The sequence below is a fragment of the Sus scrofa genome, chromosome 1 (genome assembly GCF_054392235.1).
Source record: "Sus scrofa isolate SSC_HxYL_T2T_F1_AM1 chromosome 1, Sscrofa_HxYL_maternal_Yorkshire_Landrace_v2.0, whole genome shotgun sequence".
Classification (NCBI taxonomy): Eukaryota; Metazoa; Chordata; class Mammalia; order Artiodactyla; family Suidae; genus Sus; species Sus scrofa.
In genome coordinates, this window is record NC_139383.1 from 217,184,102 (window position 1) to 217,210,734 (window position 26,633).

The following is a 26,633-nucleotide window of genomic DNA, read 5'->3' on the forward strand; positions in this document are numbered from 1 at the left end:
CCCCTTTTCTTTACGATTTTTTTTTTTTTTGCTATTTCTTGGGCCGTTCCCGCGGCATATGGAGGTTCCCAGGCTAGGGGTCGAATCGGAGCTGTAGCCACCGGCCTATGCCAGAGCCACAGCAACTCGGGATCCGAGCCGCGTCTGCAACCTACACCACAGCTCACGGCAATGCCGGATCGTTAACCCACTGAGCAAGCGCAGGGACTGAACCCGCAACCTCATGGTTCCTAGTTGGATTCGTTAACCACTGCGCCACGACGGGAACTCCATCTTTACGAATTTTTTTAATTAAAGATAGTTGATTTACAATGTTGTGCCAATTTCTGCCATATAGCAAAATGACCTATATATATATATATATATGTTCTTTTTCTCACATTATCTTCCATCATGTTCTATCCCAAGAGATCAGTTCCCTGTGCTATACAGTAGGGCCTCATTGCTTATCCATTCTAAATGTAATAGTTTGCATCTATTAACTCCAAACTCCCAGTCTATGCCACCCCCTTCTAATGACTCCCTTCTTTTGATGATTCATTGTAGAGAATATAGAAGTTAACAGCAGTAGAGCAAGTTTTAAGAATCTTGACTTTTAAAGTCTAATTATCCAGGCCAGTGGTTTGTATGTGTGTGTGTGTATATTTCTTACTGCAAGAACACTTTTCCCAAACACAATGTTAAGTAAAACCCTAAGGCATGAAACAAATGGAAGAAGAGCTTTTCTGGGAATGTCAGAGCTTTTTCTACTTGGTCTCTTCTTTTTTCCACTGCAGGGGACTGTGAGATAAGTCTTAAAAACTGAAACACAAGTTGCCAACCAGTGATCTAAATGAATTGCCCCATTTTATAGATGAGGATACTAAATTTCAGAAAGTTTATTGGTCACTCCACAAATTAGTGTTAGATTGCGATTACAACACAGATCTTCTGATATCCATTCCAAGACCATTTCCATTACTGCTGGAAGGGTCATACAATTTATTGACTAAGCTGAGATACTTTTTAAAGTGAAGGAGCACACTAAAAAATTATTGATAGGCATGAAAAGATTCACCGAAATAGTAACCTTAGACTGTCCTGTGCAAACCAGAACATCTGGTCACCCTAATGAAACCTTATTGCATTTTTTAGTACTTTCTAACTCACCATTACACTGGTCCTCATCTGCTAACAAAACCCTTCCCACTTTTATTTGTTGATCTCCAGTGCTTCTCAATCTAATGAGTCCACAGAAACCAAGACTGACCTGGGCCTCTCCCAGCCTTTCCTAGCCAATATCTTTTAGTGTAAATTGCCTTGATACTTTCCCAGACTTTCATTTGTACAGGGGTAACAGGGCCTTGGGCAACAATCACCTGGTGATCAGAAATTGAATTGAGGAAATTTTTGGATTGACTGAAAGCCTTACTGTATCAGTCAGGTTTTTAATTGAAAGCAACAGAGAATGACTGACTTATTTATATATAAAATATGTACCAGATACTACTGGGTAGCTCACTGAATTGTTAAGACTGGATCGCTAAGCCCAGGAAGCAGACAGGCACAAGAGAGAATAAAAGTAAGCAAACAATCAAAATCATAGCACAGAACTAGTCCAATGAGGATATGGATAACGTCACCAGCACTGGGCATTGGATACTGCAATTGGCACTGCTGCCCTGAAGACGCAGAATGACTTCCCCATTGATCCTGCTTCTTTGCATAACCAGCTCTCAATTCAGAGAGTCTAAATGGGTTAATGGATTGGCCAATCCTAGGCCATCTCTGTAAATCTCATCTTTATGAGCTTTTATAACGGAAAAAAAATTCTGTCTATAATACTATATTTTGTTCCCAAATGGAAGGGATTATACTTTGCTGTCTCTTTGACATCTGGTTTGACCATGTTGTCTATTTTGGCCAGTAAAATATGATCAGAACTGATACTGGTTATGTTTAAGTAGAAGCATTAAGAACCAGTATGTATTTTGCTGTATGTTTTCTGTCTCAAGAGCAGTAATATTCAAGATCAGCCAAGATGGGTGAAGATAAAGACCCTGAGCTCACCTCCTCTCACAAGAACACCAAAATCACAACTATTTACAGATGAAAAAGACGGGAACCTACCAGACAAGATAGTCTACAACTAAAGAAAAAAGAAGGAACAACAATGTGATGGGCGGGAGGGGAGAACTTGCTAGATAATCAAGTCCATACCCCTGCATGAGTGACCCACACACTGGAGAATAATTATATTACAGAGGTTCTCCCACAGTTGTAAGAGTTCTGAGCCCCACATCAGGCTTCCTAGCCTGATAGTCCAGCACCAGGAAAATAAGCCCTCAGAGCATTTGGCTTTGAAGGCTACAGGGCTTAATTTCAGGAGTCCCAAAGGACGAGGAAAATAGAGCTTTTACTTTTACAGGATGCACGCAAAATCTCAAATGCTCTGAGAACCTGAGCAAAAGCAGTAATCTGATAGGAGCCTGGGCCAGACCTATATGCTGGTCTTGGAGAATCTCCTGGAGAGGCAGGGGTCTGCTACAGATCACCCTGGGGACATAGACACTGGCAGCAGCCTTTATTGGGAGCTTTTTTCTACCACATGGATACTGGTGCTGATGGGCACTGTTATAAACTCTCTTTCTAGGAGTTCCCATCGTGGCTCAGCACAAATGAATCTGACTAGCATCCATGAGGATGCAGGCTCAATCCCTGGCCTTGTTCAGTGAGTTAAGTATCTGCCATTGCTATGAGTGGTGGTATAGGTTGAAGATGCAGCTCAGACCCCACATTGCTGTGACTGTGGTTTAGGCTGGCAGTTGCAGCTCTGATTGAACTCCTAGCCTTGGAACCTCCATATTTAGGGTGGGTATAGCCCTAAAAAGTTAAAAAAAAAATCTTCTTCTAGATCATCAGCACCCAGCCCCTGCCCCACCTGACAGCCTGTAAGCACCAGTGCTGGTAGCCTAAGGCTATGCAGCTATCTAGATGGGGACAAAGCCACACCCATCGGCAGACAGGCTGCAAAAAGACGTCCTGAGCCCAGAGTTGCCTATAGACATAGCTCCATTCAACAGTGGGAAGGCACTGGTCCTGCCCTCTAGGAAACATCCACTAGCCTCTGGAAAAGCCTCATTCACCAGGAAGTAGCAGATAGAAGAAAAATACAAACCCCCAGCCTGTACACCCAGTCTACCCACAACAGGCCAGACCCTATCCTAGCACCAGCTGGGCCCCCACACCTTCCCACTAACAGGCCAATGCAACTTTTGAGAGACTCCAGTCACCATACCCAATTGTGTCAGAAACTTCCCCACAATCAGCTGTCTTACATTAGCCCTGGGATCCCTGAACTCTGTAGCCAGATTCCAGGATATGGCTCTATCTATCGGCAGGCTAACATTAACCCTAGGACCTGGCTTCATCTACCCATGGGTGGGCAACAGCCCCAGAGCTTTCTGGACTCTGATTCTGTCCACCAGTAAGCCAGCACTAGCCTTAGATCCCTCTTGGGCTTTGCACTTAGATGCCTCGTGACCAGGCCCCATGAACAAGCAGCTGGCAGTCTCCACACGACACGAGATCTAGCAACCAACCAGATTAGGTCCCAACCAAGCCTACCAAACTGTCCACATAGTAATACCACCACAACAGAAGGAACCATACATCCCTCATAGGAGGAAACACTCGAGCATATAGCTTGGGTGACAGGTAGAGGATGTATAACTTGGATGCACGGGATGTCTCCTACAGAAGGCCACTTCTCCAAGGTTTGGAAGCATAACTAGCCTACCAGATACATAAAAATACAAATAGCAACTTGGACAAAATGAGGCAGCAGAGTAAGGAAAAGATAAAACCCCAGAAGAACAACATGAAGTAGAAATAGGAAATCAACCCAAGAAAGAGCTCAGGGTAATGATCTTAAAGATGATGAAAGAACTCTGGAGAAGATCGGACACACAGAGTGAAAAGGTAGGAGTTTTGACAAACATTTAGAAAATACAAAGCACAACCAAACAGAGATGAAAAGTACAATAACGGAAATGAAAAATACACTACAAGTAATCAATAGTAGGAATGATACAGAGAAATGGATCAGCAAGCTGGAAGACCAAGTAGTGGAAATTACTGCTGCTGAACAGAAAAAAAGAAAAAAGAATTGAAGACAGTTTAAGTGGTCACTGGGACAACATAAAGCAGAAAAATCTTCACATTATATGCATCCCAGAAGGATAAAAGAGAGATTTAAAAGGGCCTGAGAAAATATTTGAAGAGATAATAACTGAAAATATCCCTAACCTGGGAAAGCAAGCAGTCACCCAAATCCAGGAAGCACAGAAAGTCCCATACAGGATTAAGCCAAGGAGGAAAACATCAAGACACCATATACTTAAAATGAAAAATAAAGAGACAGAGAAAATATTAAAAAGCAGCAAAGGAAAAGCTGCAAATAACATGCAGTGGAACTCCCATAAGGCTATTAGCTGCTTTTTCAGCAGAAACTCTGAAGGCCAGAACGGAATGGCATGACATATTTAAAGTGATGAAAGGGAAAAAAACCTACAACCAAGAATATTCTACTCAGCAAGGTTCTCATTCAGATTTGATGGAGAAATCAAAACAAGCAAAACAAGCAAAAGATAAAAGAGTTTGGCACTATCAAACCAGCTTTAAAAACAGTTTGGCACTATCAAACACTGAAGAAACTCCTCTAAGCTAGACTCCTCAAGGAAAAAAGAGGGCCCAAATCAATAAAATGAGAAATTTTAAAAAAAGTTACAACCAACACCAAAGAAATACAAAAGATCATAAGAGATTACTCTGAACTGTATATATTAATAACACGGATAACTTAGAAGAAATGGACATATTCTTAGAAAGGTAGTACTTTACCCTTCTAAAGCTATTCCAAAAAATTACAGAAGAGGGAACATTTCCTAACTCATTCTATGAGGCCAACATAACACTGATACCAAAACCAGAGATAGCAGCAAAAAAAGAAAGTTATAGGCCAATATCACAGTGCACATAGATGTAAAAATCCTCAACAAGACATAAGCAATGAAAATCCAACAGTATATCAGGAGGATTGTACACCATTATCAAGTGGGATTTATCCCACTGATTCAAGGATTTTCGATATTCACAAATCAATCAATGTGATACACCACATTAACAAATTGCAGAAAAAAACGGTATCATCTCAATAGATGCAAAAAAAAACTTTTGATAAAATTCAAAATCCATTTATAATAAAAAACTTCCCAGAAAGTTGGCAAGGAGGGAACATACCTTAACAAAATAAAAGCCATATAGGACAAACCCACAGCTAACATAATAATCAACAGGGAAAAGCTGACAATATTTCCCCTAAGATGAGAAACAAGACAAGGGTACCTACTCTTGAAACTTGTATTCAACATATGATTTAAATTCCTAGCCATAGCAATCAGAAAAGAAAAAAGAAATAAAAGGAATCCGAATTGGAAAGGAAAAAGTTAAACTATCACTGCTTGCAGATGACATTATACTATACATAGAGAATCCTAAATACACCACTAGAAAACTACTAAAACTCATCAATGAATTCAGTTAAGTTATTGATACAAAATTAATATACAGGAATCTGTTGTGTTTATATATACTAAATGAACTATCAGAAAGAGAAATTAAGGAATATTTTAAGGAATATTTTCATTTCCTATGACATCAATAGAGAATAAAGTACCTAGGAATAAACCTACTTAAGTACATAAAGACTTGTACTTGGAAAACTTTAAGATACTGATGAAAGAAATTGAAGATGACACAAACAGATGGAAAGATATAATATGCTCTTAGAATGGAAGAATTAATATTATTAAAATGATCATACTACCCAAGGCAATCTACAGATTCAATGCAATCCCTATCAAATTGCCAATGACATCTTTTTCACAGATCTAGAAACAAAAATTTCTAAATTTTCCTAAAAACATAAGATACCATAAAACCAAAATCATCTTTAGAAAGAAGAATAGAGCTGGAGAAATCATGTTCCCTAACTTCAGACTATACTACAAAACTATAGTAATTAAAACAGTATGTAATGGCAAAAAGCAGACATAAAAATCAACAGAATAGGATAGAGAACCTAGAAATAAATCCACACACTTATGGTCAATTAATCTATGACAAAAGCAATAATACACAATGGAGAAAAGACAGTTCCCTTCAGTAAGTGGTGCTGGGAAAACTGGATGTAAAAGAATAAGATGAGAATATTCTCAATACCATATATGAATATAAACTCAAAGTGGATTAAAGGCCTAAATATAAGACCAGAAACTGCAAAATTTACAGAGGAATGTCATAGGCAGACACTCTTTGACATAACTCACATCAATATTTCTTTTGAGCTGCTTCTCAAAGCAAAGGAAATAAAATAAAAATAAGCAGATGAAACCTAACCAAACTTAAAAGATTTTTACAGTAAATAAAACTGTCAATTAAACAAAAAGACAACCTACTAAATGGGAGAAAATATCTGCAAATGATATGATTGATAAGAGGTTAATATCAAAAATATATAAATAGTTCACACAACTCAATAAAAAAAAAAAAAACAACCCAAACAACCTGATTAAAAAATGGGCAGAAAGGAATTCCTACTGTGGTACAGTGGGTTAACAATCCAACTGCAGAGGCTTGGGTCACTGCAGAGGTACAGGTTCAATCCTGAGCCCAATGCAGTGGGTTAAAGGATCTGTGTTGCTGCAACTGTAGCACAGGTCTCATCCGTGGCTTGGATTCAATTCCCGGGAACTTCCATTTGCTGCAGGTTCAGCCATTAAAAAAAAAAAAAAAAAAAAAAAAAGGGCAGAAGACCTGAACAGACATTTTTCCAAAGAGGATAAATACAGATAGCCAACAGACACATGAAAAGATTCTCAATACTGCTAATCATCAGAGAAATGCCAGTCAAAACCATGATGACACATCACCTCATACTTGTCAGAATGGCTATCATCAAAAAAGAACACAAAAACAGCAGTTCCCACTGTGGTGCAGTGGAAGTGCATCCAACTAGTATCCATGAAAATGCAGGTTTTATCCCTAGCCTCGTTCAGTGGATTGGGGATCAGGTGTTGCTGTGAGCTGTAGTGTAGGTCACAGGTGTGGCTCAGATCCCACATTGCTGTGGCGTAGGCCAGCAGCTGTAGCTCTGATTTGACCCCTAGCCTGGGAACTTCCATATGCTGCAGGTGTGGCCCTAAAAAGCACAAACAAAAAAACAAAACAACAACAAAACAGAAAAACAAATGTTGGTGAGGATGTGGAGAAAAGGAAACCCTCTTGTATTGCTGGTGGGAATATAAATTGGGACAGCCACTGTGGAAAATAGTATGGAGGTTTCACAAAACAAGCAAGCAAACAAACAAACTAAAAATAGAACTACCATAGGACCCAGAATTTCTACTCCTAGGTATCTATACAAAAAATGTAAAAACACTAATTGAAAAGATATTTGGGCACAGTTGTTAACGAATCTGACTAGGAACCATGAGGTTGCAGGTTCGATCCCTGCCGTTGCTCAGTGGGTTAACGATCCGGCGTTGCCGTGAGCTGTGGTGTAGGTCACAGACGCGGCTCGGATCCTGCGTTGCTGTGGCTCTGGCATAGGCTGGCAGCTATAGCTCCAATTCGACCCCTAGCCTGGGAACCTCCATATGCCGCGAGAGTGGCCCACAAAATAGCAAAAAGACCAAAAAAAAAAAAAGAAAAGAAAAGATATTTGCATCCCAATGCTCATAGCAGCATTATTTATAATAGCCAAGAAAAGGAAACAACCTAAGAGTCCAACAACAGATGAATGGATAAAGAAGATATGGTGTGTGTATATATATACATACATATATATATAAATAAAATGAAATACAACTTAGCCATAAAATTTATGAAATTTTGCCATTTGCAACATCATGGATGGATGTCAGATAGTGAAAGACAAATACTATATGATATCACTTGATGATATGTAGAATCCAAAAAATACAACAAACTAGTAAATATAACAAAAAAGAAGTAGACCTACAGATAAAAAGAACAGTGGTTATCAGTGGGGAGAGGTAAGGAGGGAGGGGAAATGTAAGGGTAGGGAATTAAGAGGTATAACCTCTTATGTATAATAGAAGCTGTAAAGTATATCGCACAACATAGGGAATACAACAATTATTTTATAATAACTATAAATGAAGTATAACCTTAAAAAATTGTGAGTCATTGTATTATATACCTATAACTTATATTGTACAGCAACTATACTTCCATTAAAAAAAAAGAGCAATATTCGAGGTTAGGAATGCTGCATCAACCTGGGTATGAAAAGTGAGGATGACATAGAGCAGAGGCACAGCCAACCCATGATGGACAGGACATGCAGCATTAGCAAGCATCCAAATTTGCTAAGTCACTATGATCTGGGGGAGCAATTTTTATTAGGGCATATCTAGCTTAATCTTGCTGACACTTGCTCTCACTGAGATTTGAGATTCATATGACAGAGAATTCCCAAACACAGAGGCAGAGGTTTAACCAAAGAAACCCAGAAGTAAGCCAAAACAAATATATTTTTTAAAAAACAATTGATTCTGGAGTTCCCGTCGTGGCGCAGAGGTTAACGAATCCGACTAGGAACCATGAGGTTGCGGGTTCGGTCCCTGCCCTTGCTCAGTGGGTTAACGATCCGGCGTTGCCGTGAGCTGTGGTGTAGGTTGCAGACGCGGCTCGGATCCCGCGTTGCTGTGGCTCTGGCGTAGGCCGGTGGCTACAGCTCCGATTGGACCCCTAGCCTGGGAATCTCCATATGCCGCGGGAGCGGCCCAAGAAATAGCAACAACAACAACAACAAAAAGACAAAAGACAAAAAAAAAAAAAAAACAAAAAAAAAAAAACAAAAAAAACAATTGATTCAAAGAAATTTCATTTCTGTGTATAAAATATATTCAAGCATATATGTGTGTGTGTGTGTGTGTGTATATATATATATATATATATATATTTTTTTTTTTTTTTTTTTGGCTGCACCCAGAGCATGTGGAAGTCCCCAGGCCAGGGAATGAACCCACACCAGAGCAGTCACTTGAGCTACTACAGTGACAATGCTGGTTTCTTAATTTGTTGAGCCATATGGGAACTCCCAAACAATTTTTAAGGCATCACCTTCCTTCAAGTTCTCCTAAGCACTGCCCTAAGGTCCTCACAATAATACAAGAGTACAAAGTTTGCTTGAGTAGAACCCTTGGGGCCAAATAGCACATTCTTCACAGTCTCTGTTGTATGTATGTTAGAGAGATTATTTATATTGATCTTACCTTTAAAAACAATCACTGGGAGTTCCTGTTGTGGTGCAATGGAAACAAATCCATCTAGTAACCATGAGGTTGTGGGTTTGATCCCTGGCCTTGCTCAGTGGTTTAAGGATCCATCATTGCTGTGGCTGTGGCATAGGCTGGCAGCTGAAGCTCCAATTAGACCCCTAGCCTAGGAATCTCTATATGCCACAAGTGTGGCCCTAAAAACCAAAAAAAAAAAAAAAAAAAAAAAAAAATCACTGATTGTTACAATTGATCAGGGAAGTCTTCCACTGGGAGAGAATGGTTTATAAAAACTACTCAGGCAGATTCAGACAATAAGTTTTAAAGCAAATTTGTATGTGTGCGTGCATGTGTGCGCATGCCTTACCTTGTTTTCAAGTGATTTTATTTCTAAAATATTAGCAACATATTTTACTATAACATATTTAATGAAAATAAGGAATCCATTATTTTTCTAATTATATAATCAAATAGTTCTGGCTGTTTGCTATAGAATTATTTTTCCTCTAATAAGGAAATGAAGTTCAGCACAATTTCCTGGCTTCACCCAAAGTTTTAAGGTTCTACTAGTTCATTCACATCTGTTCATGACATTCCAGTCTTTAGGAATTAGTGCATAGACTGAAAAGAATCCTTATGTTAAAAGAGCAGGTCAGCCAGCAAATTCCTAAGTGGATTTACCTTAGAAGATTTCAAGAAGAGTCTGGGCAGAATTTGGTGATAATTCCAGGTGTTAGATAACCCAAGGCATGCAGACAACTTTGGGATTCAGCCTGCTGTTATCTTGGACTAAGAGAAGATATTTATGCCCTGAGAAATCATCTACAATGGTGTGGTGTTTCAATTTTTTTTTTTCCAGGATAGGATATACCTATATATTCCATACATTGCCTTTTCTTTACTCCTGAACCAATTCTGAATCTGGTCTTTCTGCCATTTGTCTTCTACTTTGTCAATCCACAAGTATCTTTTGAGTACCTACAGTGTGACTTTGGGTGTGTGTGTCAAATTAGGCTTCCAGGAGGAATACAGCTATCTACTCAGGGTTGAAAAAAATACTACCTTAATCACTATCACCAGAGTTCCTCTTTAGGATATGCAAGTATTTGTGTTGTAAATAATTTTCCAAGCCATTTTTTTGTGTGTGTGGAAAGAGAGTGCAAAGTGCATTATCCTTCCAAAGTACATAGAAACAAGCAGACAGATGACCTACACTGCTTAAGAAATTAAAAGAAGAGAAAAAGGTGGGAGGGGTCACTGAGCAACAGGGTGGCAGACAGATGGCCAGTGAGAAATCTCCAGGGACAATGGTAGGCATGAATGCCCATTATCAACCAGTAGTGAAACTTAAAATGTTAGAATGGGGAGAAGGAGATCAAGATGGCAGTATAGAAGGGTATGAACTCAGCACCCTCCACAAACACATCAAAAATCCACCTACATGTAGAACAATTTTCATAGAACACCAACTGAAACCTGGCAGAAGATCTATGCAATCGAAGCTATGAGAAAGAACACCATGTAACTAGATAAGATGAAAGAAAAAAAAAATGGAATTTGGACAGGACCTGCACCCCTGGGAGGCAGCCGTGAAAGAGGAATGATGCCCTCATCCTGGGAACCTCCTTTGCCAGCTCAGAGGTCAGTTGGGACATACAGGGAGCTGGAGTGGCTTGGAACTTGCTCAAGAGGAGGGATGTGGATGTTGGCTTGCCGCCTGGAAGGGTAGAGAGGGACCAGCACAGATGGCCTCTGCCACTTGGCCTTGCCTCCCAGCCCGTTATGCCTACTTGGTGTGGACAGCGGCTGGGTGTTGAGACTTGGGATTCAGTGAACAGACTCAGCAAAGGTCTAGGTTTGGCTGTGCAGGGACAGCCTGAAGAGCTTGGGGTGTGGTCTGGGCTGCCATTGTGGGTGCACAAATGATGGAGTGCAGGTACATCACTCCGTGTAGTCTCATTGTCAGAACACTCATGGTGGGCACACACATGCCATGGGCAGGACTAACGTCTGACCCTTATATATGGAATATAAAATAGAATGCAAAGGAACATATTTACAAAATAGAAACAGATTCAGACATAAAAAACATACTTATGGTTACCAAAGGGGAAAGGGGGGGAATAAATGAAGCGTTTGGGATTAACATACACACACTACTATATACTACTATATACAAAATAGATAAGCAACAAGGACCTACTGAAGAGCACAGGGAACTATATTCAGTATCTTTTACTAACCTATAATGGACAACAATCTGAAAAAGAATGTATATATATATATATATATATATATATACATATATATATAAAATCACTTTCCTGTACACCCGAATCTAACATTGTAAACCAACTATACTTCAATTAAAAGAAAAAAGGAATTATGGCTGAAAACTTCTAAATCTAAAGATGCAAACAGACATCCAGATACAGGAAGCAAAGACAGTCCCAAACAAGATGAAATCAAACAGACTCACAACCAGACATAGATAAATAAAATGCTGGCCATTAAAGAGAGGATTCTAAAGGCAGCAAGAGAAAAACAAATTGTTAGTTACAAAGAGATACACATGAGGCTATCAGCTGATTTCTCTACACAAACTTTGCAAACCAGAAGGCAGTGGCAAGATATATTCAAAGTCCTAAAAGGCAAACCCTACAACATAGAATACTCTACCCAGCAGGATTATTGTTGAGAATATGAAAGGGAGATTAAGAATTTCTCAGACAAGCAAAAACTAAAAGAATATAGCAGTAACAAACCTATCCTAAATGACATACTGAAAAGTCCAATCTAAATAGAAAAGAAGCAAGAATCTATAGGAAAGGGAAAAAAAACACAATAGGAAATGCAAATATATAAAAGGATTGAATATCAATTAAATAAGCCAGTACATAGATTAAAAACCAACAAAAAAATTTGTGAGGTTATAACTACAATGATTAGCAAAAGGGTGATAATGAAGATGTAAAATAAAACATCAAAAAATCACAAAATGTGGTGATTATTGATGTAGATCTTTTAGGATGTGTCTGAACTTATGATTATCAGTCTAAAGCAATAGATATAGTTATGGGTTAACACACTTGAAAGCCAAGGTAACTACAGATAAAAATGAGACAACAGATTCACAAAAACCAAAAAGAAAGGAACTCAAGCATAATACAAAAGAAAACTAGCAAACAACAAAAGGAAAAAGGAAAAGAAAAAGAAAGGAATTAAAAAGAACTACAAAATCAACTGGATAGCAAGATTTAAAATGGCAATAAAATATGAAGTGAAGTCAGACAAAGAAAGACAAATATGTGCTTACTTATATGTGGAATCTAATAAAAATGATGCAAGACAACTTATTTATATAGCAGAAACAAACTCAGAGATTTTGAAATCAAACTTATGATTAACAAAGGGGAAACCATGCTGGGGGGAGGTGTAAATTAGGAGGAAGGGATTAATATATCCACACTACTATATATAAAGTAGATAAAAAGAACCTACTGTATAGGAGAGGGAAATCTATTCAACATTCTGTAATAACCTATATGGGAAAAAAGAAAGGATATATGTGTATGTATATCTGATTCACTTTGCTGTACAACTGCAACTAATACAACATTGTGAGTCAACTATACTCCAATAACATTTTTAAAAATAAATAAAATGCTTATTAATAATTGCTTTAAATGTCAATGGACTAAAAGCTCTGATCAAAAGACAGAGTGGCAGGTTGGATAATAAAACAAGAATCTACAATATGCTGTCTACAAGAGATCCCCTTTAGGGTGAAAGATGCACATGGATTGAAAATGAGGGAATGGAAAATGATATTCATGCAAATGGAAATGAGAAGAAAGCAGGTGTAGCAGTATTTTATCAGACAAAACAGACTTTAAAGCAAAGGCCATAAAGAAAGATATAGAAGGACACTATATAATGATAAAGGGATTAAAATAAGGGGATTTTACACTCATTAACATATATGCACCTAATAAAGGAGCACCTAAATATGTAAAACAAATACTAACAGACATAAATGGAAAAACTGACAGGATTATAATAGCATCTAGATACATAAAACAAATACTAAAAGGAGTTCCTGCTGTGGTGCAGTAGGTTAAGAAACTGACTGCAATGACTGAGGTTGCTGCAGAGGTGCAGGTTTGATCCCTGGCCTGGCATAGTGGGTTAAAGGATCCAGCATTGACACAGCTGTGGCTCAGGTCTCAGTGGCAGCTTCGATTCAATCCCTGGCCTGGGAACTTCCGTATGTTATGGGTGAAGCCTTAAATAAACAAAATACTAGTAGACATAAAGGGAGAAATTGATGGGAATATCATAAAATTAGGAGTCTTTAATACTCCACTGACATCAATGGACAGATCTTTCAGATAGAACATCAATAAGGCAACAGAGATCCATAAATAACACAAAGGAACAGTTTTACTTAACTGATGTGTTCAGACCATTACACTGAAGAAAATAAGAATACACATTCTTTTTAAGTGCACATGCAACAAGATTAAGGATATACCACATGCTAGACAAAACAAACCTCAAAAAATATAAAAGGATAGAAATTATTTCAAGCATGTTTTCTGAACATAACTGTATCTAACTAGAAATGAACCACAGAAAGAAAAATGAGAAAAGAATGAACACATGGAGACTAAAAACATGCTACCCAAAAACCAGTGGGTTAACAATAAAATCAAAGAAGTCAGAAAATACATTGAAACAATTGAAAATAAAAACACAAACTTATGGAGTTCCCATCGTGGCACAGTGGTTAACGAATCCGACTAGGAACCATGAGGTTGTGGGTTCGATCCCTGCCCTTGTTCAGTGGGTTGACAATCTGGCGTTTCCGTGAGCTGTGGCATGGGTCGCAGATGCGGCTTGGATCCTGTGTTGCTGTGGCTCTGGCGTAGGCTGGCAGCTGCAGCTCCGATTGGACCCCTAGCCTGGGAACCTCCATATACCGCAGGAGTGGCCCAAGAAATGTCAAAAAGATAAATATATATATATATATATATATATATATATATATAAATATATATATATAAATATATATATATAAATATATATATATATATAAATATATTTATATATATATATATAAACCCACAAACTTACAAAACTCATAGGATGTAGCAAAAGCAGTCCTAAGAGGGAAGTTAATAGTGATACAGGCGTTACTCAAAAAAAAAAAAAAAAAAAAAAAAAAAAGCAACAAAAATCTCACATAAACAACCTAACCTACCACCTAAAAGAACTAGAAAAAAAAGGAGTTCCTGTCGTGGCTCAGTGGTTAATGAATCTGACTAGGAACCATGAGGTTGCAGGTTTGATCCCTGGCCTTGCTCAGTGGGTTAAGGATCTGGTGTTGCTGTGAGCTATGGTGTAGGTCGCAAACGTGGCTCGGATCCTGCATTGCTGTGGCTCTGGCATAGGCCAGTGGTACAGCTCCAATTCGACCCCTAGCCTGGGAACCTCCATATGCTGTGGGAGCAGCCCTAGAAAAGGCAAAAAGACAAAAAAAATAAAATAAAATAAGGAAAAAAATCAATAAAAACAAGAGCTATTTTTTTTTAAAGGATAAGCCAACTAAACAAGCCAAAAGCCAGGTTCATCAAGAAGAGAGGGAAGATTCAAACAAAATCAATAAGAAAGAGGAGCAATAATGACTCATACTACAGAAGTGCAAAAAATTTTAAGAAAATACTATGAACAGTTGTATGCCAAAAAAGTGGACAACCTAGAAGAAATGGACAAGCTTCTAGAAACATACAAGCTGCCAAACCTGAGTCAAGAAGAAACAGGTAGTTTGAATAGACCAAACATTTTAAGTAAAATAGAATTGGTAATCAAAAACAAAAACCTCCTTGCAAACAAAAGTCCAGAACTGGATAGCTTCACTGGGTAATTATACCAAAGATACAAAGAAGGACTTATACTGATCCTTCTTAAATTCTTCCAAAAGATTGAAAAGGGAACACTCCCAAAGTCATTCTATGAAGCCACCATCTCCCTGATACCAACACCAGACAAAGCCACGACAAAAAAAAAAAAAAAAAAAGAAAATTACAGGTAAATATATTTGATGAATATAGAGGCAAACATCCTCAACAAACCAAATCCAAGAGCACATAAAAAAGATTATACATCACAATCAAGTTGTATTCATTCCCAGGTTACAAGGATGGTTCAACATATGCATATCAATGTGATACACCTTATAAAGGAAAGATGGCATGTTCATTGCAGCACTATTCACAATAGCCAGGACGTGGAAACAACCCAAATGTCCATCGACAGATGACTGGATTCGGAAGATGTGGTATATATACACAATGGAATACTCCTCAGCCATAAAAAAAGATAACATCATGCCATTTGCAGCAACATGGATGGAACTAGAGAATCTCATACTGAGTGAAATGAGCCAGAAAGACAAAGGCAAATACCATATGATATCACTTATAACTGGAATCTAGTATCCAGCACAAATGAACATCTCCTCAGAAAAGAAAATCATGGACTTGGAGAAGAGACTTGTGGTTGCCTGATGGGAGGGGGAGGGAGTGGGAGGGATCGGGAGCTTGGGCTTATCAGACACAACCTAGAATAGATTTACAAGGAGATCCTGCTGAATAGCATTGAGAACTATGTCTAGATACTCATGTCGCAACAGAAGAAAGGGTGGGGGAAAAAACTGTAACTGCAATGTATACATCTAAGGATAACCTGACCCCCTTGCTGTACAGTGGGAAAATAATAAAAAAAAAAAAAAAGAAAAAGAAAAATCCTCATGATCATCTCAATAGATGGTAGATGTACTTATAAAATTCAACATCTATTCATGGTAAAAACTCACAAAGTGGGTATAGAGGGAATATATCTCAAGAGAATAATAGCCATTTATGACAAACCCACAGCCAATAATAATACTCAACAGAGAAAAGCTGAAAGCCTTTCTGCTATGTTCTGGAAAAAGACAAGGATGCCACTCTCACCATTTCCATCCAACATTGTATTGGAAGTCCTAGCCACAGCAAGCATACAAGAAAAAGATACAAAAGGTATCCAAATTGGGAGAGAAGAGGTAAAATTGTCATTATATGCATATGACATGATACTCTATATAAGAAAATCCTAAAGACCCCACACAAAAATTATTAGAACTTATAGATGAATACAGCAAGGTAGGAGGATACAAGCTTAATACACAGATATATGTTTCTTTACACTAACAACAAAATATAAGAAAGTTTTAAAAAATTCTGCTTAAAACTGCATCAAAATATGTTGTATAGGACAGGGAACTATATCTAATTACTTGTGATGAAACATGATGGAGGATAATATGAAAAAAAGAATGCAGATATGTATGTATAACCAGGTCACTTGGCTGTATAGCAGAAATTGACAGAACATTGTAAATCAACTAATAAAAAATTTTTTTAAACTGCATCAAAATAAGATACCTAGAGTAAACCCAATCAAGGAGGTAAAAGACCTATAGACTAATATAAAATGGTAATAAATGAAATCAAAGATGATTCAAAAAACTGAAATATGTGCCATGCTCTTGGATTGGAAGAATTAATATTGTTAAAATGGCCATACTTGGGAGTTCCTGTCGTGGTGCAGTGGTTAATGAATTGACTAGGAACCATGAGGTTGTGGGTTCGATCCCTGGCCTTGCTCAGTGGGTTAGGGATCTGGCATTGCCATGAGCTGTGGTGTAGGTTGCAGACATGGCTCGGATCCTGTGTTGCTGTAGCTCTGGCGTAGGCCCACAGCTACAGCTCCGATTAGACCCCTAGCCTGGGAACCTCCATATGCCATGGGAAGCAGCCCTAGAAAAGGCAAAAGACAAAAAAAAAAAAAAAAAAAAAAAAAAAAAGCCATACTACTCAAAGCAATCTACAGATCTAATGTGATCCTTATAAAATTACCCATGACACCTTTCAGAGAACTAGAAAAAATAATCCTAAAATTTACATGTAATGACAAAAGATCCATAATTTTCAAAGCAATCCCAAAGAAAAAGAACAAAACTGGAGGCACAACCCTCCCACTCTTCAGACTATACTACAAGCTACAGTCATCAAATCAGTGTGGTACTGGCACAAAACCAGACATTCAGATCAATGGAAGAGAAAAAGAAAGCTCTGAAATAAACCCACACACCCACAGTTTATTAATCTTTGACAAAGAATGCAAGAACACATAGTGGACAAAAAAGTCTCTTTAGCAGTTGGTATTGGGAAAACTGGATTGCCACATGTAAATCAATTAAGTTAGAATACTCCCACACATCAGAGCCAAAAATTAGCTCAAAATGGTTTAAAAACTTAAATATATGACACCATAATACTTCCAGAAGAGAACACAGGCAAAACATTCTTTGACATAAATCACAGCAATATCAGTCTCCCAAGGCAATATAAAATAAACAAATGGAACCTAATCAAACTTAAAAGCTTTTATACAGCAAAGGAAACCAATAACACAATGAAAAGACAATCTATGGACTGAAGAAAATGTTTGCAAAGGATGTGACTGATAAGGCATTAATTTCCAAAATATGCAAACAGCCCATACAACTCAATATCAAAGAAACAAAGAGCCCCATCAAAAAATGGGCAGAACCTAAATAGACATTTCTTCAAAGACGATATACAGACGGCCAATAGGCACATAAAAAGATGCTCAACTTTGCTAATTATATAGAGAAAGACACATCAAAACTACAGTGAGGTCTCATTTCACACTGGTCAGAATGGCCATCATCAAAAAGTCTACTAATAAGTGCTAGATAGGGTGTGGAGAAAAGGAAATCCTCCTACTCTGTTGGTGGGAATGTAAATTGGTGCAGCCATGATGGAAAACAGTTATGGAGGTTTTTAAAAAACCTAAGAATTCCATATGATCCAGCAATCTCACTCCTGTGCATATATCCAGAAAAGACAAAACTCTTAATTCGAAAAGATTCACCCACCCCAATGTTCACAGCAGCACTATTTACACAGATAGCCAAAATACAGAAGAAACCTAAGTGTCCATCAATGGATCAATTGATAAAGACAATGTGGTGTGTGTACACACACACACAGTCACAACAGAATATTACTCAGCCATACAAAAGAATTAAATATGCCCTTTGCAGTAATATGGATGTATCTAGAGATGATCATACTGAGTAAAGTCAGCAAGAGATATACAAACATCATATGACATCATTTATATGTTGAATCTAAAAAATGACACTAGAACTTTTTTATGAAACAGAAACAGACTCACAGAAAGAAAACAAACTTGGGTTAACAAAGGGAAATGGCGGGGGGAGGATAAATTAGGAGGATGAGATTAATAGATAAATACCACTATATATAAAATAGGTAAAGAACAAGAATTTACTGAATACCACAGGGAACAACAGTCAATGTCTTGTAATATGTGTAATGGAAAATAATCTGAAAAAGAATATATATGTGTATCTTCTTTAGAGAAATGTCTATTTAGGCCTTCTGCCCGTTTTTTTTTTTTTTTTTTTTTTTTTTGATGGGGATGTTTGTTTCTTTGATATTTGTATATATAACTGAATCATTTTGCTATACATCTGAAATGAACAGAATATTGTACATCGACTATACTTTAAGTTGAAAAATATTGTTAGAATGGGTTTGTCTTTAAATCTCCTTTGCCAAGAGTCCCTGTGATTAGTGCAGCAGGAAAAAAGGGTTGGCACCAAGTGGTAAGATGATCCATAAAAAGAACCAATGCAGTGGAGACAGGGGCTTAAGTCACAGGTCCCTGGGTAAATACAAGTTTCCCAAAGTGTACCTAGGGAGATTGAGAAGTAAGCTTGGGCAATGCCCAACTACTGACATAGGATGGGAGTCACACCTTTTGCTGAGACAATGACGCAGCCACCATCTTGGTTACAGGTCTGAGAAGTGGTTCCATCCTTCAGGACATTACATGCTCCTAAATGTCTTATTCACTAAATGTCACATCTGGCATCCTCCCTCTCTCTTTTCCACACTCAAGAAAAATTGGAAAAACGGAGTAATAAGAAAGAGTTGAGGCACATACATCTTTAAACTATTGACTGAGATAGGAGGAGGAGAGCCTATCCAACAGAAGCATGGGACTCTAAAAGCATACTAGGAGGAGGGGCTAAAGTGCAGTATTTGGTATTTTGACAACAGTAGAAATTAGGAACTCCTTACATTTCCATCATTAGAGGGTGGTGAAGTGAACCATGATTCATCCATACTACAGAAGGTACTAGGCATCATTTCAAAATAATTTTCATACATTTCCATGTAATGATATGGAAAAATCTCTAAGATCTATAGCTAAATTTAAAATGCAAGGTGAAGAGCAGTATCAACAATTTCTATGGTCAAAACCCCCACGAAACATAACCACATTATTTGAATATGTAACTACATTTTATTTGGGAAGGGCAAGGGCTCAATAATGACCTGGAGAAAAAAAATGTTTTTGTTTGAAAATTTTTAACCATGAGAATGTATCCATATAGTGCTTGTATAATTAAAATAAAAAAGTTATTTTTACATAAAAATGTACAAAGAGCAGTACAAGCGCAGCACTTCTGGAGGTCACTAGAATCTACACACACACACACACACACACACACACGATACGGATAACACCAATCTAGGAAAAAACCCCACTACTCAAAGGCAACCCAGCAATATCATCTTTACTCCCATCAGAAAAACCCAGCAGTGGGAAAAGTGAGTTTATGATATATGTGCACAGCATGTGACATTTACCCTCCTGGGAAATCTAAAATTTAGAACCTCAATACAGGTCCAACATCTGATTGTAAGTCTATCACAATTACACCCACTTTCAGATGTGTCACGAAGAAGCAATGATTTGTTTTCACTATTATTTTTGATGCAATAAAGAATTTTGAAATAGGCTGTGGGAGGGTCCATAACTGATCCCATCAAGGTGAAATTTTTCACCAGGTAAATTCCTCGAAGTTTAACTCAGTAATGGGCCTTCCTATCAGGTGGGAGGACCACACAGACATGTGCCATACCCTATGCTGCTTGCTGATTAACATTCTCTACAGCCAGATGTCCGACTTTGATGAAGTTATTCCATTTTCCTTATTCTGTATGAGTCTCCTGATGCCTTTCTCATCTGTCGTCTATGAATTCTCTTTGTTTCACATCTTCAGTCTCTCTCTTTCCCCTGGGTTCTTTCCCTTTTTCTATAAAATGCCTGGTCTTAGAAAACACTTCCTTTTCCAGCTACCAGCCATCTTAGCAGCTCAGGCTGCTAGAACAAAATAGCACAGACTGGGTGACTTATAAACACCACAAAGTTATTTCTCTCAGTTCTGAAGGTTGCAAGTCCAAGATCAGGGTGACAGTGGGTCAGGTTCTGGTGAAAACTCTTCCAAGTTACAGGCTTCTCACAGTCTCCTTACATGGCAGAATGGGCAAGGAGTCTCTCCTGATCCTCTTTTACAAAAACTGCTAATACCATTCATAAAGTCTCCATCCTCATGACCTAATCACCTCCCAAACACCCCACCTCCTTATACCATCACCTCAGGGCTTACATTTCAACACATGAATTCTGGGAAGACACATTCAGACAATTTCATACCACCATCAACTTCTTCTCCTCTCCTATTGGCAGATTGTCTGGGAGTCTGGCCCCTCTCTTCTTCCTTACCATTTCATCCATTTGCTTCTCAACCTTCTGTCTCAATTCTTAACACTCTTTTACTCTAAAATCACCAATGTCCTCTCTACCACTTATTCAAATGGTTTCTTCTCCATCCCCCTAGACCATGGCAGTTTCTGGCTGCAGACCACGCCATCCTTGAAATTTTCCTCTTTGCTCCTTTGAGATTTCTCTTTCCTGTTTTCTTTCCCTCTAGTTGTTATTTTTCAATAGCCTTTAGGGGCATCTTGTTGGTCCTGTTCTTCCTGCCTTCCTCCCTTAATTCTTGATTTCAAGTCGTTTATGATGTTGGCTCCCACCATGACATCTCTGCTCTTCAGCTTCTGTTTGTGTTCCAGGCACACCTTCAGGGTTTCTCCCACAGGTGATACCCTTCTGGAACTGAAGTCTTGCCATATGGTAAACCCAGACTGTCCGTCCTTATTCTCTGCTTCCTAGGTTTCCTAATTCAGTTAACTCTTCAGGACCAAAACCATTGTTTCCTTCTCCCCCAGATCACATCAATAAGAGCACCCACTTATACCCCCTCCGAGGACAAATCCTCTTCTCCCTCTCTACTGCTGCTCTTGGCTCTCACTTGGGTCATCACTGCAGCCTCTCATCTGCTCCCCCAGACTCCTCATCTACCAATGGGAACATCCTAAGGGAACATCTTCAGGTCTCGAACCTCAATCTCTTCAAGAATAAAGGCTGACCTCTTTAGAAAGACACTTAAGAGCTTCACAATTTGCTTCAACCTACCTAAGCAGCATTATTTAAGACTTCTCACCAATACCCATGGATCTAAGAAAATAAAATTCTCCCTCTAGAGAGACTAGGAGATTCCCTAGACCCTCTAGAACCTAAGAGATTAAAGAACCTCTGGAGATGGGCTTTGCCTGCCTCCAGGGATGGGGCCCTTTAGGAAATAGTGACTTATCTTATTCATTTCAAGGTCTCTGCTCCACTGTCCCTTTCCCCAGCAAGCTTCTTCAACAACACTTCCTCTCAGCAAGTCCTTATCTCTGCAAGACACCACTTACCTTCTGAGTCTTCCAGCTGGACTCCTCCTAGCCTCCAAGCAATCATAGTCCCCTTTTAATTTTTTTATTTTTTTATTATTTATTTATTTATTTTTTGTCTTTTTGCTATTTCTTTGGGCCGCTCCCGCGGCATATGGAGGTTCCCAGGCTAGGGGTCGAATTGGAGCTGTAGCCACTAGCCTACGCCAGAGCCACAGCAACGCGGGATCCGAGCCGCATCTGCAACCTATACCACAGCTCACGGCAATGCCAGATCGTTAACCCACTGAGCAAGGGCAGGGACCGAACCCGCAACCTCATGGTTCCTAGTCGGATTCGTTAACCACTGCTCCACAATGGGAACTCCCATAGTCCCCTTTTTAAATTAAATTTTTTAACTTGCTTTTTTTAGGGCCACATCCTTGGCTTATGGAAGTTCCCAGGCTAGGGGTTGAATCTGAGCCTCAGCCTCTACCACAGCAACACCAGATCTGAGCCGCATCTGGGACCTATACTGCAGCTCACAGCAGTGCTGAAATCTTAATCCACTGAATGAGGCCAGGGATTGAACACACATCCTCATGGATACTAGTCAGTTTTTTACTGCTGAGCCACAATAGGAACTCCCAAATTAAATTTTTATTGAAGTGTATATGATTTACAATATTGTGTTAATTTCTGGGTACAGCAATGAGATTCATATATGTATATATATTCATATTCTTTTCCATTATAGTTTAAGATATTGAATTCCCCATACTGTACACTAGGTCCTTGTCGTTTACATATTTTATATATAGTGATGTATATCTGCTAACCCCATAATCTTAATTTATTCCTCTCCTTCCCCTTCGGTAACTATAAGCTTGTCTATGTGAGTCTATTTTTTGTAAATAATTTGTATTCTATTTTAGATTCCACATATAAGTGAAAATATATTTGTCTTACTTCACTTAATATGATAATTTCTAGGTCCATCTGTGTTGTTGCAAATGGCATTACTTCTTTCCTTTTTAAGGCTGAGTAATATTCTACTGTGTGCATGTGTATATATAAACATACATATTCACACCACATTGTTTTTATCCATTTATTTGTTGATGTACATTTAGGTGGCTTCCGTGTCTTGGCTACTCTGCATAAATAGTGCTGTTATGAACACTGGGGTGCATGTATCTTTTCAATTTAGACTTTTTATCTTTTCTATTAATATGCCCAGGAGTGGGATTGCAGGATCCTATGGTAGCTGTTTTTAGTTTTTTTTTTTTAATGATTTTTATTTTTTCCATTATAGCTGGTTTACAGTGTTCTGTCAATTTCTACTGTAAAGTGACCCAGTCACACACATATATATATATTTTTTTTCTCATATTATCTTTCATCATGTTCCATCATAAGTGACTAGATTTAGTAAGGAACCTTCACACTGCTCTCCATAGTGACTGCATCTATTTACATTCCTACCAACAGGGCAGGAGGGTTCCCTTTTTTCCACACCCTATCCATTATTTATTATTTGTAGATTCCTTAATGATGGCCATTCAGACAAGTGTGAGGAGATACTTCACTGTAATTTTGAGAAACTCTAATAATTAGCAATATAAAGCATCTTTTCATGTGCCTATTGGCCATCTATATGGCTTCTTTTGGAGAAATGTCTATTTAGGTCTTATCATTTAAAAAATTTTTTGTTCAGAGTTCCCATTGTAGCTCAGCAGAAGCAAATCTGACTAGCCTCCATGGGGACTCAGGTTCAATCCTTGGTCTCACTCAGTGGGTTAAGGATCCGGCATTGCCATGAGCTGTGGTATAGATCACAGACATGGCTCAGATCCTGTGTTGCTGTGGCCATGGCATAGGCCAGTGGCTAGAGCTCCGATTCAACCCCTAGCCTGGGAACCTCCATATGCCACACATGCGGCCCTAAAAAAAGAAAAAGATATATTTTTACTTTTATTGAGTTATATCAGCTGTTTACATATTTTTGGAAATTAATCTTTGGTTGAATCGTCTGTATTTTCTCCTGGTACATAAGCTGTCTTCATTTTGTTGATGGTTTTCTTTGCTGTTTTGAAGTTTTTACATTTGATTAGATTCAATCTGTTTATTTTTCCTGTTATTTCTATTGCCCTGGGAGGCTGAACATAAAAAATACTGCTATCAATTATGTCAGAGAATGTTTTGCCTATGTTCTCTTCTAGGAGTTTTATGGTGTTATGTCTTAAAGTCTTTAAGCCAGTTGAGATTACCATTGTGTATAGTGTGAGGGAGTGTTCTAACTTCACCGATTTCCATGTGACTGTCCAGCTTTCCCAACACCACTTGCTGAAGAGACTGTTTTTACAACCCTTTGGATTTTACTTCTCTTAACAATGTCCACTCACAGATCACAGTGGCAGGGAGTGGCAGTGGCATTGCACGTATTTGCTTATTTAATCCTCCTCGCAAAACAATACACTGTTAGTATCCTCAGTTACACTGAGGTTTAGAGAAGTTCACTAACTCTTGTCAGGTCTTTTTTTTTTTTTTTTTTTTTTCTTCTTTTGTCATTTGTCTTTTTAGGGCCGCACCCATGGCATATGGAGGTTCCAAGGCTAGAGGTCTAATCAGAGCTATAGCCGCTGGCCTTTGCCACAACCACAGCCATACCAGATCCGAGCCATGTATGCAACCTACACCACAGCTCACAGCAACACCAGATCCTTAACCCACTGAGCAAGGCCAGGGATCAAACCCGCAACCTCATGGATGCTAGTCAGGTTCGTTTCCGCCGTGCCATGACAGGAACTCCTCAGGTCTTAAAGGAGAAGTTGGGATTGAAGTTAGGGCTGTCTAATGCCTGACCGTCTGCTTCTTCCAGTTTGCCAGGCTAGCTCCCTGATTGTGTTCATCTTCATCAGTCTTACAGGGTTAGTGACGCTTGCAACACTTCTGTAAGATTCTTGAGAATAACCTTGTCTTAGTTATCTGTTCTAAGCTTCCAGATCACTTAGCGCTAGGAACATAGTAGATCTTCAATAAATACTCAGTCAATTGTATTGCATTTTTGTCTTTTCTCCAACTAGGTGATCTATTTCTTCACATCACTGAAAGACCTGGCATTTTTATTCAGCACCCCTATGCCACATCGGGGGCACATGCTCTGGGCTGCCTTGGCAAGGCTCTTTGCTCTGGCCACAGGTGTGACTCTTATTGGGGAACTGGGGCTTCTTGACCATCTCCAAATCAGTCCAGGTCTCTCTGAAACTTAATTTGTATTTCCCAATGACCAGGAGGCCTCCTATCCCACTCCATGAATCTAATTAAGCGTGGTTCCTGGGGTGGTGGGGGGTAGGGGGAGAGGGAGAAAAAGGAGGAACAAAACTGGTTTAATTTGGGACAACAGTCAAAAATACTTAAAGATGCATAAAATGTCACAGAAGCACCCCACCAAGATGCTCTAAATCTCAATCACAGAGTTCATTCCTCTTTAAATTTTACTGAATATGCCTCCTTCAATCCTGGAGCTATTTTTCTAAAGAACCTACCAAAGTACAGCATTTTGAGTGATTACACATTTATAATTTTGTTATTCCTTCTGGAGTAATGTTTTGCCGTTATCAGCAATTCCTGAACTAGGTTTGCAAACTTACAGGGGAGGATGTCTTCTTCACCAGGGACATTCTTAGCTTTTCTTTTTCATAGTCCTTGTATTTAGCGACCCTGAGCAAGTAACTTCAGCTTCCTGAGCCTCAGTGTTCTCTTCAGTAAGGTGGGAATAATATCTCACCTTCCACCGTTGTGAGGATTTACTGACTTATAAGAAAAATAAATGGAATTATTACTCAGCCATAAAAAAGAATGGAATCACGCCACTTGCAGAAACATGGATGGACCTAGAGATTCTTCATGCTAAGTGAAGTAAGTCAGACAGAGAAAGAAACATTATATCACTTCTATGTGGAATCTAAAAAATGATACAAATGAACTTATTTACAAAACAGAAACAGATGCATAGACTTCAAAAATAATCTGATGGTTAAGGGGACAAATGGGGAGCATGAATTGAGGTTTGGAATTGGCATTATGCACACTAATGTATAGCGAACGGATGGTCAACAGGGATCTTCTGTATAGCAGGGGGCAATCTACCCAATATTCTTTGATAATCTATATGGGAAAATTATCTGAAAAGGAATGGATATGTGTATAAATATAACAAAATCACTTTGTTGTACAGCAGAACTTAACATTGTAAATCATCACTACTTCAATAAAAAAAAAAACTAAAGAAAATAAAATCAATTAGTACAACCAACATCATGAAGTAGGCACTCAGAAAATACAGGTTTGTCCCCTCCTTGTTTCCTGATCAAGCATGTTTATTTTTTTTAACCAGGAAAGCATTGTCCCTAGGGTTTTTTTTTTTCATGTTCACTCATTGTCTACTCCTTCAATATTCATTAATGACTATGTGTTCCAAGCACTGTTCTAGGTTCCAAGGATGCCTAAGTGAATCACACAGATGGGGGCCTGTCTTTATAGAGTGCCTTGGTCTTCGCAC